General features: G+C 40.2%; 1 protein-coding gene across 3 annotated transcripts in view; it reads left to right on the top strand.

Moving 5' to 3' along the window:
* The window catches only part of lingo2 (leucine rich repeat and Ig domain containing 2), a 322,344-nt gene that overhangs the window by 96,338 nt on the left and 208,480 nt on the right, over positions 1 to 17,526 (top strand). For all 3 annotated transcript variants that reach the window (XM_049585119.1, XM_049585121.1, XM_049585122.1), the window contains one exon: positions 12,744 to 12,848. The gene's annotated coding sequence lies outside the window, so the exon portion shown is untranslated. The remainder of the gene's footprint in view (positions 1 to 12,743; positions 12,849 to 17,526) is intronic.

The raw sequence follows: 17,526 nt of genomic DNA on the forward strand, positions 1-17,526 counted from the left end.
ATTTAAATGGGTGTGTTATATGAAAAAAAAACACCTTTACAGTTGTTATGAATGACTGTCAGCTTGTTGTTTCTGCTTGGAGCCAGCCTCAAGTGGCCACTCAGGGAACTGCATGTTTCAGCACCTTTGTGTAGGCCTCATTTTTCATCTCCAGAAGTTCCTACTTGGTTTTGATTTTCATATTCTAGTGACAGTAAAACTTCAATTGTGTATTAAAACAGCAAAATCATGCACATACAGTTATTTGAATCTACAGTGTATGTTTGTCTGCTCAAACTGTCACCCACTTCATGTGATTGTCTCACGCCTAACATGTGGATATAGCCCATTCAAGCTATGAGTGAAAATTCTGAAGCTGTTGTAAACTCAAAATCAGGAATTTTTAAGTCGAGGTGTTATTTATGTTGGCAGTCTCACCACCAGCTCCTAGATGTGCCATTAGTCTTAATTGCTTCCTTCCAAATTTTCATCATAGTCAGAAAAAGGTCATTTATCATCTTGAACATTCTGTAGAGACATTTTAAAACTTGGATGCATGTCTACAGCTTGCTGCTATCTCGGCTGTCAGGGGAGCCAGTAATTCAGAATTTCAGCAAAGTGGACTATGCAGAGGTACGGTGCAGCATAAGCCTCCCTGTGTAGTGGAATATGTCAAAACTTCACTTGCCTTTCAGCCCACTACTGCTGAAAAAACTGTGTCTCCTTGGCTTGCTAGGTGTTTGACATTCTTCACCAGTGACTGGTTTACTTCAGCTGGAATCAACTGTTTGCGGTGAGCTGGATGCCTCTCTAAACCCTCACATCCTCCAGCAGCTAAACAACCACATGTGGACTGGCTCAGGAAAATTGAGACATCCAGCACAATGCAGTGCTATATTTCCATAAATCTTCTCTCTCTCAATCTGCTTCCATGAAATCCTTTTTGATCATGTGCAATCCCTACTCAGTACCTGGCTGCTGACCATTTTCTACACACAAATGTCCATTTGGCACGAAGAATGCAGCAGACATGATTCTGCTTAACATTTCCAAGCCGGACAAATTGGGCTAAGATACCAGCTGTTAAGCATGGGAAGGCTAATCAGTTTAGCAGAATGCTGAGGATTATGCAGTCAAAGAAGAGTTGTTGTTCTAAACACAATATACTGCAGAGGACAACACATCTGCTGTTGGTTTTGTTATCTGAGCTATTTTCTCTTGTTCATTCTGGAAGCTCGTCTTAGCCTTGTTATTTGCTTGCTGCTGTTTACCACAGGCCTGTCGTGAAGGAAGTGTCCAATTAACTGTGGATTTGGTGGCATGTGCTATCACATCAGGGTTCCCAGAGTCTCACGTCATCTGTGTGCTTGTGTGGCAGGGTGTGAGGGCTTTAGGCCAGCAGTTTTAAATCACTTCCCTCAGCTAAATGTACTGCATAAAGCATTGTGTGTCTGCACGCGATAAAAAGAACGAGACAGGAAAACAGCTTCAGAGAGACTGAAAGTGTCTCTAAGACAGAGTTTGTCTTCTGTATATATTCTGATTATAAACATTACAACATTACAAAGACAAAATGGGACAAAGCAAATATATTTGATATTTCCATTCACTCCATTTCATAGTCATTATGTGAATGCATGTCACGTCACTTTGCTCTTACAAAACAATGGGAGCATAAGGCATGACATGTTTTTCAGAAAGTCGAGGGTTTTAACTTGAGTAATGGTCTACACGCATTGCTTTTTTTTTTAAAGATAACCATACATTATCTGGGGAATATCTAGGGTTTCGTCTTTAATAACCTGTATAGCTCTGTGTTGTGGACACTATATAAATTGGTTATTTCAGTTATAATTTAGGCATGATACTTTACCTTTAGAAAGGCCACTTAGAAAGCACTGACCTCCACCAAGGACAACAGCCCAGTCTTCTAATATACAAATCTGCAAGTGCAAACAGTACATATCTCTGGATATATTTCCAAAACTAATAGAATAAATGTAAATTAGAGGGTAGAAGATTAGAAAAACACGTGGTTTAAGTGATATAGTATATTGTAGGGTTGTCTTTTCTTGTTTTTTTTTTTTTTTTTTAAGGCAGAATTACAGTAAAGTGAAGTAATGTTTTATTATTGTCCCGTACCCACTTAGTCATTATTTCTACGTAAGTGATGATTATCAGTATCATTGTGTAACTATTTTGCATCAACAGTCAGTCCTATAATAATGTCCCGTAATTAAAAATATTTATTTTATCCACATTTCCCAACCATAGCAGTTTTTTCCACAGTAATTAGTATCTAGTTCCTAAGATGTTGAGGCAGAGGGTACTTGCTGTAGCTCTGGTTGAGGGTGAGAGGCTGTCAGTAAATAGTTTGTTGGACACAGGGAAACAGAGATCTGTGTGGGTACATGAGGCCCTTTAAAAAGAGGGTAGATCATGAGGGGTACCACCAGTTGGTCCAGGAGCTTCTCCTCCATGATGGATGTTTCCAGTATTGCACTTACATGCTTCCACGCCTGCTGTTTTCTATTGAGATCATGGTAACTGTGGTTTGTAAGGCATGCATTCCACCAAGACACTAGAGAGCAAATGTTGCATACTATGTCTTCATATGCATTTCTCTTTCATTTAGATGACATTTCTGCCCTCAGGCCATCTTCTGGAGCAAACAGAAATGTATATGGAGCCAGCGTGTGCAACACTTGTTTTTTTTACTTTGAAGTCTATTACCAGAGTTGGGTATTAGAGTACTTTGATTACTTTTTGCAGTAACAAGTAACCTAACACGTTAGTTTGCTGTTTGAGTAATCAAATACTTAAGTGCATTTTCAAAGAAGACATCAGTTACTTCCGTTACTTTTAGAACGCTGGTCCTTCAGCTCCGAAACAGCAACGACTGTCGTTTGGTTCTAATAACGGAGATAACGTTAAACCTATCAGTCTGACAGAAGCCACAGAGCTTGTGGCTAGCTACGTGGTCGGAGAAATGTTGCCGTTCTCTACGGTGGAGTCTAAAAAAAGGTGGAGGAGGACTCGCTGACAGACATATTTCAGACACAGGACTTGCATTATGCCTGGTACACGCTAACGCTACACGCTGATACTCACCAATTATCCCCGGTCGTCTTTCACGGCGTGTGTGATGTCATCGGGTTATTCTTGTCCTATTTTTATTACTTTCACTATTATTTGAGTCACTGTGTCTGTTCATGTGCCAGCCGACATGTTGTTGTAGTCACCTAAAAGCGTCAGCAGATGGCAGGAGCTTCATTTGAAGCGCCATACGTAAACTGTCAACTACTGTATCTTCAACAGGAAGTTCTGACAAATGTTTCAGAATAAAAGCCTATTTAGAAAATGGAGGGATTCTCTAGCCGAGGTTATAAGGGGCTTTTAATTTGAAACAAGTGTTGAGTTTGAAATGACGTTGCGATATGTTAACTTTATAAAGACAACGGAGCGGATAAAAAGTAAATATATAAACACACAGAGGGATTAATAAATAATGGATCGTCTATAATGTAGTTTGTTTCAGATGAAGCTGGGAGCCTCTGCAGTTGTGGTGAGTAAAAGCCCCGCTACTATTTGTTAATGTTATTACTTTATGTCCGACCATGAGGATGTACCATTGTTTGCTAGCTTGATGCTAATGACAGTAACGTTAACTCAGCGGGTTGACAAAGTGCCTCTGCTGTTTCACACCATCATTTCCCCCTTTTACGCTGTGTGGTAACATCCCTAGAGGAAATATTAAAAATGCTGGGGTGTTGTTGTCATACAGCTGTCTACTGGTCAAAGTGACGGCTGTGATGGGAGAATTGGATCTCAGTGAAGGGCAAGTGGTCCATAACTTTAATTTTGGAGACAAATGTAGGCTTAGCGCTCTGTGGTCCATTGCCCAATAGGAAATGTAGAATACTCTAAAGTGCTTGAGTCAATTTTCTCAGGGAGTAACGTTGGAAGTACTTTTAAAGTAATCGAGTTACTTTACTCAGGGAGTAATGCAGTAAAGTAACTGGTTACTTTTTTAAAAAGTAACAGAGTAACATACTTTGATTACTTTTAAAGTAACCCTTACCCAACACTGTCTACTACCAGTGATCAACACTTTGCCAAAACCCTTGTTGTGCATTTCGTTTCTATATTATTTTTTCCGCCAAGGCCAATCGCCCAGTTTTACAATGTTAGTGAAAGTGAAAAATAGTGTAACCGCCACATGATTCAGATCTGCTCCAAAATTTAGTGGGTTCCTCCTTGGCTCATGCTACACTCTTCCACCAAGTTTCATGAAAATGGAACCAATATTTTTTCCGTTACACTGCAGACAGAGAAACTGAAAACATCAGCTCAATGTCAGACTGAAGATGGAAACGGAGTCAACAATTCTTCATGTCTGGCAGTACTGTAGTTGTTCAATTAGGAAAACTGCTTCACTTCAGCTGTTGGCACTGTGCTCCATAACCTTGTGCTTACTATGAGAGGGTGGGGGCAGACTCCGTCTTTGGTCTTCTCTCTGCAAATCGCTCAAGACTGGCCTCATAAAACAAGGTCCCAAGGTTGAGACACTGTTGGAGTCTGACTCGGACACTGTGTGCTATAAGCAATCATGCAATAAACCTTTGTTTGGGGAAGTACTCACGCAGCATTACACTGTAGTGGTCACTGAGCTCTCAGCATGGGGCCAAAGGCACAAGTATTTTTCTTTTACAGCCTTTTTTTTTAATCTTTTCCAACAGATGTTTTTTATATATATTTTTCCTGCCTCTTGCACAGCTTTCTGGCCAACTGTAAAGTCTGAAATTGTTCATTTATTTATTTTTTTGTTTTTGATTTTTTCTTATTATTAACGTTGTCTGGCAGGCAGATTTGCCTTCATCTTCTCTTCTCCGTCTGTTTATGTTTAAAGTGCTGACACTTTCCTGACACTGTTTCCTTTTCTGTTTCATCCAAGCTGTGTGCGTATAGATCTGCTTGCAAACATATACCTCTGACCCAAAAGTTTCATGATTTCTTTGTGACATTTTAGTGACCTTTTGAACTAATAGTCTTCATGTTTTTATGCTGCCACTTTCCCTTTGTGTGTAAAAAAAAAAAAAAAAAAAAGGGAGCTGAATTTGCTTTTCGTCTATTCTGTTTTATTCTCTTTGAAGAGAGACAGATGAAAAGAAGGATGAGGGGAGGTTGTTAATACTTTTCATAAAGCTACTCCAGGCAATATGGATTGGAGGCTGGCAGCTTCCCTTCATGTACATGTAGATCAGTTACACTGTTAAATCAAGTGTTGAAATGTGTAATATGTTGTCATTTCCATCAAACACTTGAAAGTAGTATCTTACTCTTTTGGTTATGTGAAGTTATCACAATGGAGTGTACTATGCAATGAAAAATAATCTTCAAAAATGATGTGCCAAAGTCATGTGCCTCATTGTTATTTTGAATATAAAAGGCGCTAAATATACAGGTCCGACTGTCCCCATCTTTGAGACAGCGAAAACTCAAAAGAAATCATAGCATTGTACCAGGAGTTCTCACCATCATATTCACTTTAATAACCGTATATCACTAGCATGGAAATCCAGACTAATCCAAATCTAAATCTAGAGAGATTTAGGGTCTGGCTATGAGTAATGCAAATGGCCCAACTCGAGGGGTGACACCAAGCATGCATTTGAAAATATCACTGCACGCAATTGGATAACACTACGACCAATCAGAACAATACACAGGGTGAAGTATCCAGAGCTTAGCTACCAGCGGAACTAACTGGTAGATTAGACTCTTGCCGTATCTGGTCGGCAAAACAGCAAAAATGTTCTTCTTGCAAAGAAAACATTCGAGCGCCGTCTTCTGTTCCTCTTTTAGAGAAAAAGCCAAGTCTAACTTGTTCACTGTAGCGGCCAAAGCCGTTTCAAACAACTGGTGTTCATCCGTAGCCATCTTGCAATGTTTACTGACTGATTCCGGACTTCGTCATCGCAGCGTTGTCGTCATCTGTGGCCCGCCTATATCAGATACACCGATGTGATTGGTGCAGCTTGGCTCCAAGGGCATGGGTAATGAGCATCATTACTGATTACCAGTGTGAGTGACTCGCTGAGCAAATTCAAATTGTGCTCTAGCGAGAATTCTGGATTTCCACGGTAGTATATTATAGGCACTGTAAAGGAAGAGAACCATTATGTGAATCAAATCACTAATGCATTCTGTAATTTAGATTTGTCACCATACTGCTCTTAAAATAGTCAAATAGCTAACGTTTTAATGAGGAGCTGTATTTCTCTGTAAAATATGGGAAATGTTTTGTGTTAGTCATATCTACAAATACAATTTTTTACAGAAATCTGATCATAGCAGACTTCAAATGTAATGGTGCATTAACTCCTATATTCACTAAGCATGCACTCACAGTGAATTATAGGTCCAATGTGTAGGGGAATATAAATGCAAAAATGAAATACAACATAATACGTTATTTAATCACTGGAAAATAAGAAGAATCATGTTTTCGTTATCTTAAAATGAGCTGTTTATATCTACATAGGGAGTAGGTCCTTGTCCACAGAGCAGAGTCCTGCACGGGTCCAGTTTCAAGATCCGCCCCGACCCGACCTGGCGACGTACAAACCCGCACCCGAACCGCAAACCCGCGCATCAGGCTAATTAGTACCGCAACCCGGTCCGACCCGTTGAAACACGACCCGCAGCCCGACCCGTAACCCGGATTTAAAGTAATCATTTTGGGTCATATTGGCTGAATATTGAACAGCATATCGCCACAGTTCAGGTGCCAGTGAGTAAACAACGACCTGAATGAAGCAGCTCTCACAATAAAAACCTGACTTCAGCTCCATCATCAACCCTCTGTGTTCTTCTCCCATACAATTATAAAAGCACTCGTTTGTTACGTTTGATGCTTTTAAACTTTTAATCTATGTAAAGGAACTTTACATGTGTCATAATAGACTTACTTTCTGTCCAGAGCAACGTTCAGCAGTTATGAGCCGTCACGTGTTTTTAGAATCCATCGAGGAGAGAAGTAATCCATCAGGGAAACACTTCAGAAACATTATAAAGTGATAGTTGTACATTTTATCCACTTATTTCTCAAATACCTAAATAATTATTTACTGTTTTGGAAGCGGCGCTTGTTAGACGGTGGCAGCCATGTTGATTCTGTCGTCCAATCACAAATTGTGTTATTAGATGGTGAAATGCGTGTAAACAGCTGAACCAATGACCGTTGCAAAATAGCGGAGGCGATCCTCAGAGAGTAAATAATGACCAAGATAGTTATCTGTAGTTTACCGAACTAATGACTGATGTGTTTAAACCCACGATCCGACCCGCATGTTATTTTTTCCACCCAGATCCGAACCCGGGAAAAATTGTTTTTTTAAAAACCACCCGCAAATCAACTGTTTTTGCGGGTACCCGTGGGTACCCGACCCAGTGCAGGACTCTGCCACAGAGTCTGCCATGTTGCATTGCCATGTTTCTGCGGTAGCCCACAACTAACAAACCAAACACTGGCTCTAGATAGGAACATTTGCATTTTTGCGTTAGCCACCGTAAGTAGCAGACCCTGTACAACTAGCAGCATCGGAAAAACACTTTATTCTGTTTTTTTACTGCTTTGGAGAGGAGCAAACACCTGCAGATATTTCTGCTCCTGGCAAAAACCTCCGTCCCGTCCAGTTCTTTAGTTATCAGGGAGAAAAAGCTAGCGGCCCATCTCTGACAAGCTGAACAGTGTCAGACAAACAAAACTGCTTTATTAAGTGTTTGTACTGGTTTAAATCACCGGGTCCATTTGTTTGGGAGAGGAGGCGACCTCTGCAAATAGTTTGGATCATGGTAAAAATCTCTAGAACATCTGGATCACAAAAAAAGGTGAGCACACATTTAGTTAGTTAGTTAGTTAGTTAAGGAAAGCAAACAGTATTAGGTGTTAATTGTGAGACCATCCTGATGACGTGAGCTCAACATTCTGTTTCACTCTCTCTATCAGTCTGGGCCTACTGCCACGCCAGACATTTCCAGTGGGTGGGAATACTCACCTTGACAGAAAACCTCTTTATGCAACAATGAATACTGAAGGAATTCTAACAGGGACAAGTTTCAGCTTTTGCAGTCTTCAGTGTTCGCCACTAGATGCCATCAAATCCTGCTAAATCTTACGCACGGCTCCTTTAAGATATAACCAGTGCTAATGTGTGACTTGAAATTGTCAGTTCAGTCAATGCAAGAACATATTTGGACAAAATGCAGTGATGAGTCTAGAAATGACTGCCGTTAGTGCCCCTTATTGTGCATGTTACTTAATTGAGCTTTGGATCAATGCAGCTGGGCCCTAAAAGCTTCCTTTGTTTGTGTCATCAATTGAATTGAATGCACAGACTCTGACTTGCCCTTCATGTCTTCCTACATAATGAAATGGCTGCCGGCGTTGTGGGCTGAGTAACACTGCTGCAGATGATGACTCCAGCCCTGTCTTGAGTGTGGCTGAGTTCAGACCTTGAAACCCACTGAATTGAAATGTGAAATAATTCATGACAGAGGATGTAAAGTCTCATCATAAGTCCAACAGGGAAATGGTGGTGTACTATGGGGCTTATGGAAACAAGCCGGTGATTGAAAGGGTTTATTGCACACAACTTCTGTAGCCTGCAGGGCTGAACTGAAAGACTGACCCCAAAAAAAACAAAAAACAAAACAAAACAAAAAGAAAGGAAAATCAGACAGTGGAGATACAAATGAGGTGAACTAGTTTAGAGCTTGAGGATTTTACCTGTACAACTTTAAAAAAAAAAGCAGGACATTCACAGCTTCGGGTATTTACGTAACAAGGACAAAAAGACAGTGAATAAGCATTGGAGTGAGTTGAGCCTTGTTGACAGTGTGGCCTTTTGTTCCTGGCGAGGACAGTTGCTAGATTGAATTGATCTGACTTTAGAGCCTAACCATTTATCTTGGTCAGTCATGTCTGATCTGTGGCTGTCAAGTGGAGACGGGCTTCTCAGAGAAATAAACTGCTTGGAGAGCTAGTGAGGGCTCTACTTTACCTCTCTGCCATTGCGCTGGTATTTGTGTGTTCGTTTCTCTCATGAAATGATCAAATTTTTCAGCAGTAAAATGTTTCGAGTTGAAACAGTTAGTCAATTATCGGTTAAGTTGTTTAACAGAAAAATATTTCACAACTATTCTAATTATAAATGGTTTGTTTTTCAAACCAAAAAGCCAAATGTTTACTTTTTCCATAATTCTCAATTGTGCTCATTTGCTGTATTTCTTTCTTATGTTTGATGGTGAACTGACTATTTTTTAGTTTTACACTGTTGATCAAACAAAACAGGCAATTTGATAATATTACCTCAGTGGGAATTATCTTGTAGACCAAACAATTAATCAGTTAATCTAGAGTGTAATCTGTGAAATAGAAGATAATGAAAATAATCATTAGTTGTAAAAAATGACCTGAGAAACTCACTGATTTTATGTGTCATGTTCCCATGTGATTTTTGTTCCTATTATATTAAACAAAACTACTTAGCAACAATATTTTCAATTAACTTTTATTGCAGTAATAACAGCGTAATATTTAGCAGACAGTGTAGTAAAAAAATGTCTTAATTTACAGGCAGTTTAAGCAGAAACACAGTAGTGTTGTAGGTTACAAGATCAAATGGGGAAAAATGTTCCATTACTTTCCTCCAGCTGCAACAGAAAGCTGTTGGGTCCTGCAGCCATATTTTCCTCGGAGATTTTCACTTTAGTTCACCTCTCTCCAAGGACCCCCCTGGAAAAAAAAAAACAAAAAAACGTAAAGATTTTATTGGCACAGTTGGAGCTCAGCACTGTCACTCCAATTTAGAAGGCTGTTAGCTGATCCTTTTGACCGTGTCTTCCGCTACCTGGGCCATTTCTAAGCCACAGATGATAATCCTCAAGGGGCCCTCATTAAATCTTTGCTCCAATTAAGCCACACTCATTTTGCCGCAGCACAATTGCTCTGTACCACAGTGCACAAATCCTCCAACAGTGGATTAGACTGATCAGTGGGTGGGATGAAAATAGCAGCACTGGTAAGTCAGAGGAAGAGGTGAGCGTTTCTTAGGTGTCAGCATCCACTGCTCACACGTCTGGTGGTGTGCAACAAACAGTTTGAGTTGGGAGGGAAACTATACCACACATGAAATGATGCTACATTTTTAGCTGCTGTAGATATGGCCTGTTTAAGTGGCTCAAATGTGGCTTAGCAAGTGGAATCACCGGGCAAACCAGTACTGCTGAACTTTGATATAGTGAGTAAATTCCTGCTGGCGTTAAGGCTTTTGAGGCCTTCGGTTTTCTTATGCTTCACAGTTTCATAATCTGTTCTGAATCCAGTAGCAGTATGGATGAGAGTGGCTTCTCATAGACTTTTCAGCGTATGTTTCTTTGATAAAAAGATAGAAAGAGTTTTGATAGTAACAGTATAAAAGGTTAACTGTCAGTTATATTTAGAAGAAATCTACAAAATGTAAAATGCTACTGTACATCTATCCTGATGTGAGAATGACTGAAGGTTGTGTAATTAAAAAAAACATAGCAATATAACTACACTAACACAATATTTTAAAGGGTCTTTAAGTTGGTGTATTTATGTAATAAATAAATAAATAAATAAATAAAAGGGAAAAGAGTAATCATTAAAACAATATTCAGGGTTTAACAGAACTAATCCTTGGCATCGGGGGCTCTTGTGGTTTGGAAGTTCAGTGACATCAAAGCTATTGCCCCACTCAGCACTACAATGTGCATTATGAAATACTACTTTCTGCTTCGTCATGTGTTTTGACTCGCCTAGTACTCAAGAACTCTACCAGTCAAAGGCATGGATTTTATTGGAAAGCTTTCAGAACCCAGTGAACACATCATTTCAGCCTGTTCCCATCCTCAGGTCGTCAAATACCAACACTTTGTCAGGCCTCTGGGTGTGTAGCATCAACATCAAAGGCACCCTACGTGTCTTTATTGGAAGTACAGAGCTTTTAAGTAACAACACTGTAAACCCATTGGCGGCAGCACTTGACTCTGAGAGCCACTGATGCAGTATAAAGAGGGAGGAAGTCAGTGCAGGGCCAAACAAAAAAGAAGTTGACTCAGTAGATCACAGTTAGTGTCTTATGTGAGCCCAAAAGTCAACATTGTTTTAACATAACGTAATTTATGTACTGTTGTCATGTACTTGCGTCACTTATGTGATGTATTTATGTCACATTACGTTATTATTGCCGAACAGATGTACTTATTTTTACCCAAAACATCATCTTTTTTCAGCCTATCAAAGTAATTTTGTTGCTTAAACGGTAGGTTTAAGCAACAAAACCTACCTACCAACAACTATTCGAAAACATAAACTGACAGCTGAGTGAATGATGACTTTTCAGCCATCATATGTGTTGACACTCTTCACTAACACTTCACAGTGCCACCTTTACAGGAGCTGTATATGACATTCAGAGCATATCTAATGATACCGAGTCTGTGACAGAATCATCCTAACAGTGCTAACAGCATGAACAGCACTAACAATGGCAACCATGCTGACAAAGCTAATGGTGTTAACACTGGGGGGGGGGGGGGGGCAAATTGGGGGGGCATTATGCTTTTGCGATGACAGTGGTAGGGCAGTGATTGGAAGGCTAGTGGAGTGCAGTTATTTTTTCCAAGCATGTTTGGTAACACGTGGGATGTACATACAGTGAGTCACGTGCACTTATATGCTCTCATAATGATATGTGGCCAGACCGTCTACCACAACAGACAGAGGGTGGATAGCTTCATTCTCTGTTCATGACACTATATCTTTAAATAGCAATCTTTTTTTCTGCTACAATTTTGCTCTGAATGTCATATACAACATCTTAAAACCCCTACATTCATTACTATCAGTATCATTAGCAACTTAGTATTCAGCATTTTATAGTTTTTCTATCAGCTGCAATGGATTTTGGTTGGATTGCCTTGACTTGCAGTTTTGGCATCCTAGGAGACAAGCATTGTAAGCGTTTCTTTACAGTCTGTGAGTGCAGCCCGTTGGTAAGATATACTGAGTGACAAGAACAAGTAAACTGTTGTTTCACATATGCTGTGGACACTTTGCAATCAGTTACCAGTTTAATTCTGGCTGCGTTACAGTCGACTGAGCGTGCTGCTCTCTCCCACTCAATGAACTAAGGTGTCAGAGATCCACAGCCACACCGAGCACGGGCAGATTAACCAAGCAGCACTGAGGGTTTTGTAATGAAAGGTAGCTAGCTAATGTCTGCTCAGAAAGTATGTTTATGCTCTTCTTTGAAAAACAGAGTGTTGCGTTTAAATTGTTGCTCCTGTGCATTTGAACAATGTGCCAATCAGTCAGTAAGGGACATTCACTGTCCAAGCCTGCACCACTAAGTTGAACGGCACGAGCCCTGCAAATACTACTCACTTGTCTTCCCCGACTCAAATGATGGTGTAATGAGCCATTCTCTGGCAGCTGTTTAGGCAGAAAAATGATCAGGTTGACCAAGCAAGGAAAAAGATACTGTGCATATGTCAAACAGGTCTTTTCTTGCCTGCGATGCGGGTGTGGTTTAGCTAATGTTCTTCCTAGGACTGACATTTCTTCAAGGATGTTTACCCTGGATCACTGGGCATTTGTGGTGGCTGAGTCGGTTAAAGTCGTGAGCTCACTATCCATGTCTGCTCTGATTTGTGTTTCTTTTGTTTTCTTTTAGACCCTGGAGTAAGTGACCTGTGAATAGAGTCACGCTGGAGGTTTTCTAAAGGACTCCTTGCTTCTGTAACAGTGTATGGACATCTGACATTGGGAAGCCCAGCAGGTATGTCAAAATCAATTTATATCTTCTTGTAATTGTGGACGCTGCTGCCTTTTTTATTTCAGTTCTTTCTTAAGTCAGGTTTGGATTTAAAGGTCAGTTTTGAATAACAGGAAATAAATAAATATGGCCAAAAAAATAAAAAATCCACATCTACCATGTCATTCTGATCTCGGCATGTACACAGATACACACAAACTATATTTAACATCCATGTATAATGTATCCAAGCATAATTTAAATGTGGTCTTCCATATAATAACAGGAAAAATGTAAATTAAAGCTGCTGTGCGGAACTTTTTACCATTAAGAAAACTGCCCCTAGTTCGTATCACTCCCCCCCCTTGAAGATCCGCATATTTATTTGAACCCAACAGCGACAAAAAAGCCTTTCTCTATATGGCTATTTAGCGTAGCCTCGCTTGGGTCGGATACATAGCGGAAGTCAGCAAACCAGAATACGGTACCCGAGGCGGAAATGATTCTGCTTGCCCGCAGCGATTAAACCACAGAAGAAGGAGCCGTGTTTACAGTGTTCTTTGAGTAAGCAGTACGCAACGGGCATAGCTGAACACATAACACCTAACAGTTTTACCAGAGATGTATCTATGAGGACTTGGTTGTACTTTTGATGTCATGGTGGATAACGAAGGAGCATCATCTAAAATAATCTGTGACTGTGACCATGAACACAAATATACAGCAGGCAGTTGTCCTCAGTTTATAAGAAATTCAGAGCTACACCAGAACATTTATGAACAGGTCTTACTTTACTACTAATTTGTGTGTAACGTTAGCATGTTAGCATATTTCCACTAATTACTTGGACTGACCTAACGTTAGTAGCGTTAGCTTTGCAAGTGAAGGCTGCAGGTAACAGCTTTGCTGTGTTAGGATTATGTTATGTCTTCACTGTGTATCTTCACATAAAAGAATACTCTGACGATTTGGGAGGTATGCCCTTTCTCTGTCATTTTCATATTGAGAACAACATGATCGATATCTTTTTTGTGTCTATACATCCAGTGGCTGGGTCTCAGCGGTTAGCATTACGCTTATAGGGGGTCAGTACGTCCTGCGCTGTGATCCGCAGATGGATACACCAGTGAGCAGGCACAGACGTAGCTTGTAAACAAAACTCAGCTGTTTATTTAGCCCAGCGATATCTCCGGATTTTAATAGCTGCAATGGACGACTTTGAACGCGATTTTGAAGAGTTTCTTGTAGCGGACACAGATCCAGAGCCATATCTGTTTGAGCCGGAGTACACAGATGAGGAACTCCCATGTGTAGGATGCTGAGCGGGTGAGAAGAGAGGCTGAATCCTCCGCTCCCATTTTGCTGCACAGAATGGGATTTGGTGCTACCATCGTTGGGGAGATAGTCCATCACAAGGAGTGAAAACTTTGCAGCAATCACTAATCCTGGTGTGATTGAAACTTTTTTTCATGTTCCTAACATGAACTGGAAAAAACACCCCAGGCCTGCAGGAGCTGATGGACAGCTTTCAGTCGGGCGAGTAATATCATCCGTGTCGTCCCTTTGTTTGCTTTTACCGAGTGACCTAGCGTACCTGACCCAGAGCCAGCTGCAGCTGTTGCTCACCAGTGTATCCCTCTGCGCAAGATGTACTGACCCCCTACAAGCGCAATGCTAACCGCTGAGACCCAGCCACTGGACGTACAGACACAAAAAAGATATTGATCATGTTGTCTCAATATGAAAATGATAGAGAAAGGGCATAACTCCCAAATCGTTGGAGTATTCTTGTCACATAATAATGCAGACTCAGCAGATGACTTGTTAACTGTTTATTCCTCCTTACACCGAACGTACACGGCTGCTTCTCATTGTTTCCAGTAGCACAACAGCGGTTACTACATAACCCAGAATAACTTGAGGCTCACACTACTACGGTCGCCTTAGTAGCTCAAAATACACAACAGATTAGATTAGATCAGAACAGAAACACGACAGGAGAATTTACTGAGTAATTTTGCTGTTTCCACTAATTACTTGGACTGACCTGAGTTTTACTACATAAGTGTTACTGCTACAAGCTATGGACAGAAAAAGTAGAGTTTAACATGCTATATTAATTTTTGTGGAGAAATGTCACCTGTATGTAGGGTTAGCAGCCATTCATATTTGAACCAATACCAGTACCTGGAATCTGGTTTCTTTATTTGGCGGCACCTTACTCTCTCTGTAAGCTGCAGTGGGGATGTATTTTCATTCCCTCTCTTTCTCTCAATAGGGCTGCAACTAATGATCATTTTCCCTATTGAGTAGTTGAGTCATTATTTTCCTGATTAATCAATTAATCAGAGTCTATAAAATGTAAAAAAAAAAAAAGAGAAAAAAGACATCTTAAAATTGCTTCTTTGGTCCAACCTTGGTCCAAATTCTTGTTTAAGAATCTGAAACCAGTAAATGTTTGACATTTTTGCTTGAAGAATAACTGAAAAGATTAAACAATTGCCACAATAGTTGTTGATTAAATGTCCTTTGATCGACTAATCGATTAATGGATCAACTAATCAATATGTTGTTGCAGCTCTAGTGCTCAAGCGATTCTGCTCCTCTGCTCTTTTCTAATCACACGTATAGAGCTTAGTCTCCGTAGGTCTGCTTGCTTGCTTGTGTGTTTATGTGTCTGCTTGTCTCTCTTGCTTGTTGTTTAGATATAACTGACAAATGTGTGGAATACGTACGTTATTTAGAAAACAGTCAGAAACAGCAGTGACACAGGGTTATTTCTAAAATGAAATTAAAGGGAAATAGATCAGACATGGAATTGTCAGTGCTGCAGCAATGGTTTTGGTTCATTGGAAGCCAACAGACCTCCAACAGTAGGGGTGTAACGATACATCGATCCACTTCGATACATCGATTCATTGATTAACGATCTGATTATATCGATGCAAAATGAAAACATCGATCCATATTGTCATCTTAAAGATACACATTTATTTTGAAATTCACATAGCACAACTGTGTCACCATTTCTGGGCAAGTGCGCCTCTGCTCAAACAACAAACAGAGCTCAGAAATAAAATGGTCAAATCATATTCTAGTTGTTTTTGTGAGTTGATGTAAATGATTGTGTTAGATGGGCATATGATATAGCGTCATATTGATCGCAGGCTCCTGAATCGAATCGAATCAAAATCGTATCGTGACAGACTTTGTGATATCGGCAAACATCGTATGGTCATCCAAACAAATCGATATAATATCGTATCGTGATGAAGCTGGTGATTTACACCCCTATCCAACAGTGACCAACTTCCTGGCCTCAGGGCGCTCCACAGTGCTTCCACTTCCTGTCTGAACCTAGTGTTCTCACCCAGATGTGCTCTTGGGTACCGCAATTTAGCATCGATTGATTTAGCGAGAATTGGTACTTGGTAGTGTCAACGTATCATCACATGCCAACAAGAATCCATGTGATTATGTGTACGTTAATAAAATATAACTTAGTGCGTAGTTTCTCTTAATCTACCTGAGATTTGTTAGGCCCAGCAGCGACAAGACAGTGAAACTGGTGCGTCCACATCAAAGTATTGCCCCTGTTCCAAGAACTGTTTGCTTTTTTGTCCCACTGTTTGCAGGCCCGAACAGCATTTCATGTGTATTTAAAAATGGAAATTAAGCTAGCGAGCCTGATGTCATTGGGCCATCTGTTCCAGTGTTAAGGTCCCCTGACAGTGAAAGCCCAATTACCCCCAGTTTATAATATACCACAGATAATTAACATGTTTGTTATCCTCAACTTGTTCTTAGATTTGATTCTCAGCATTGCACGGTCTGGAATTTATCACAACACGTGTGGTAAATGGTTCAATTGAGATATTCATAACTATGCAATTAGTGTGATGAACACTGTGGAGAAATAGATGATACATGTCAGATTTCTCTTCATGGTCAAACTCTGCAGCACCACGTCCTCATTTGGAGGAGGCACTGCAGCAAGTGGAGAGGAAAAAATAAAGGGTTCTGGTGGTGCTGTTCACTGGATGATTCTATTTTCAGGATTATAAACATAGATAGGCCTTCTTGTCTTTCCAGACATCTTTCTCAAATAGCCTTACAAACCACAGCGTTTGCTCATGATATTTTGCCAATGTGGACATCTGCTGCAGTTAGGAGGTTTGACATGACATGAGCTTTTAGAGAACTCTGACTAGTCCTTAGAGGATGGTGTCATGTCTGTTGATTAATTTAATATGATTTTCACAATTGTATAGGGAGTCAAATTACTGTTACTATGAAGGACGTGGGAATTCAACCTCTCTGATTTGCCTTACTAAGATATTGCATTGCTGATTGTCACTATGTAATGCTAAGTCAATTAGCTTTTAGCAAACAAGTACCTGCTTTGTTAAAACAGGTAGTCCAGAATGAGATGTGGCCTGCTTCACAGCCTGTCTTACCTTAGTAGTTTTATTTTGTAAAGAAAATAAAAATAGGACAAAGGAGAAAAAATAGTTTGCTTAACTGAATCACCGGCTGCAACGTTGCCTCCTGATGCTTTGAGGCATCAGAGTGACATTTTCTCCCCAAAGGGCAGGGATGACACAGAATGACTTGGAGGGTGTCAAACACATCTAGCCAACATGCTAAAATGCCTGGTCTCAAATGCCAGTGCTGCATGTTTCTGGTCAAACTTAATGGGTCT

Source organism: Epinephelus fuscoguttatus, linkage group LG9 (assembly GCF_011397635.1).
Source record: "Epinephelus fuscoguttatus linkage group LG9, E.fuscoguttatus.final_Chr_v1".
Taxonomy (NCBI): domain Eukaryota; kingdom Metazoa; phylum Chordata; class Actinopteri; order Perciformes; family Serranidae; genus Epinephelus; species Epinephelus fuscoguttatus.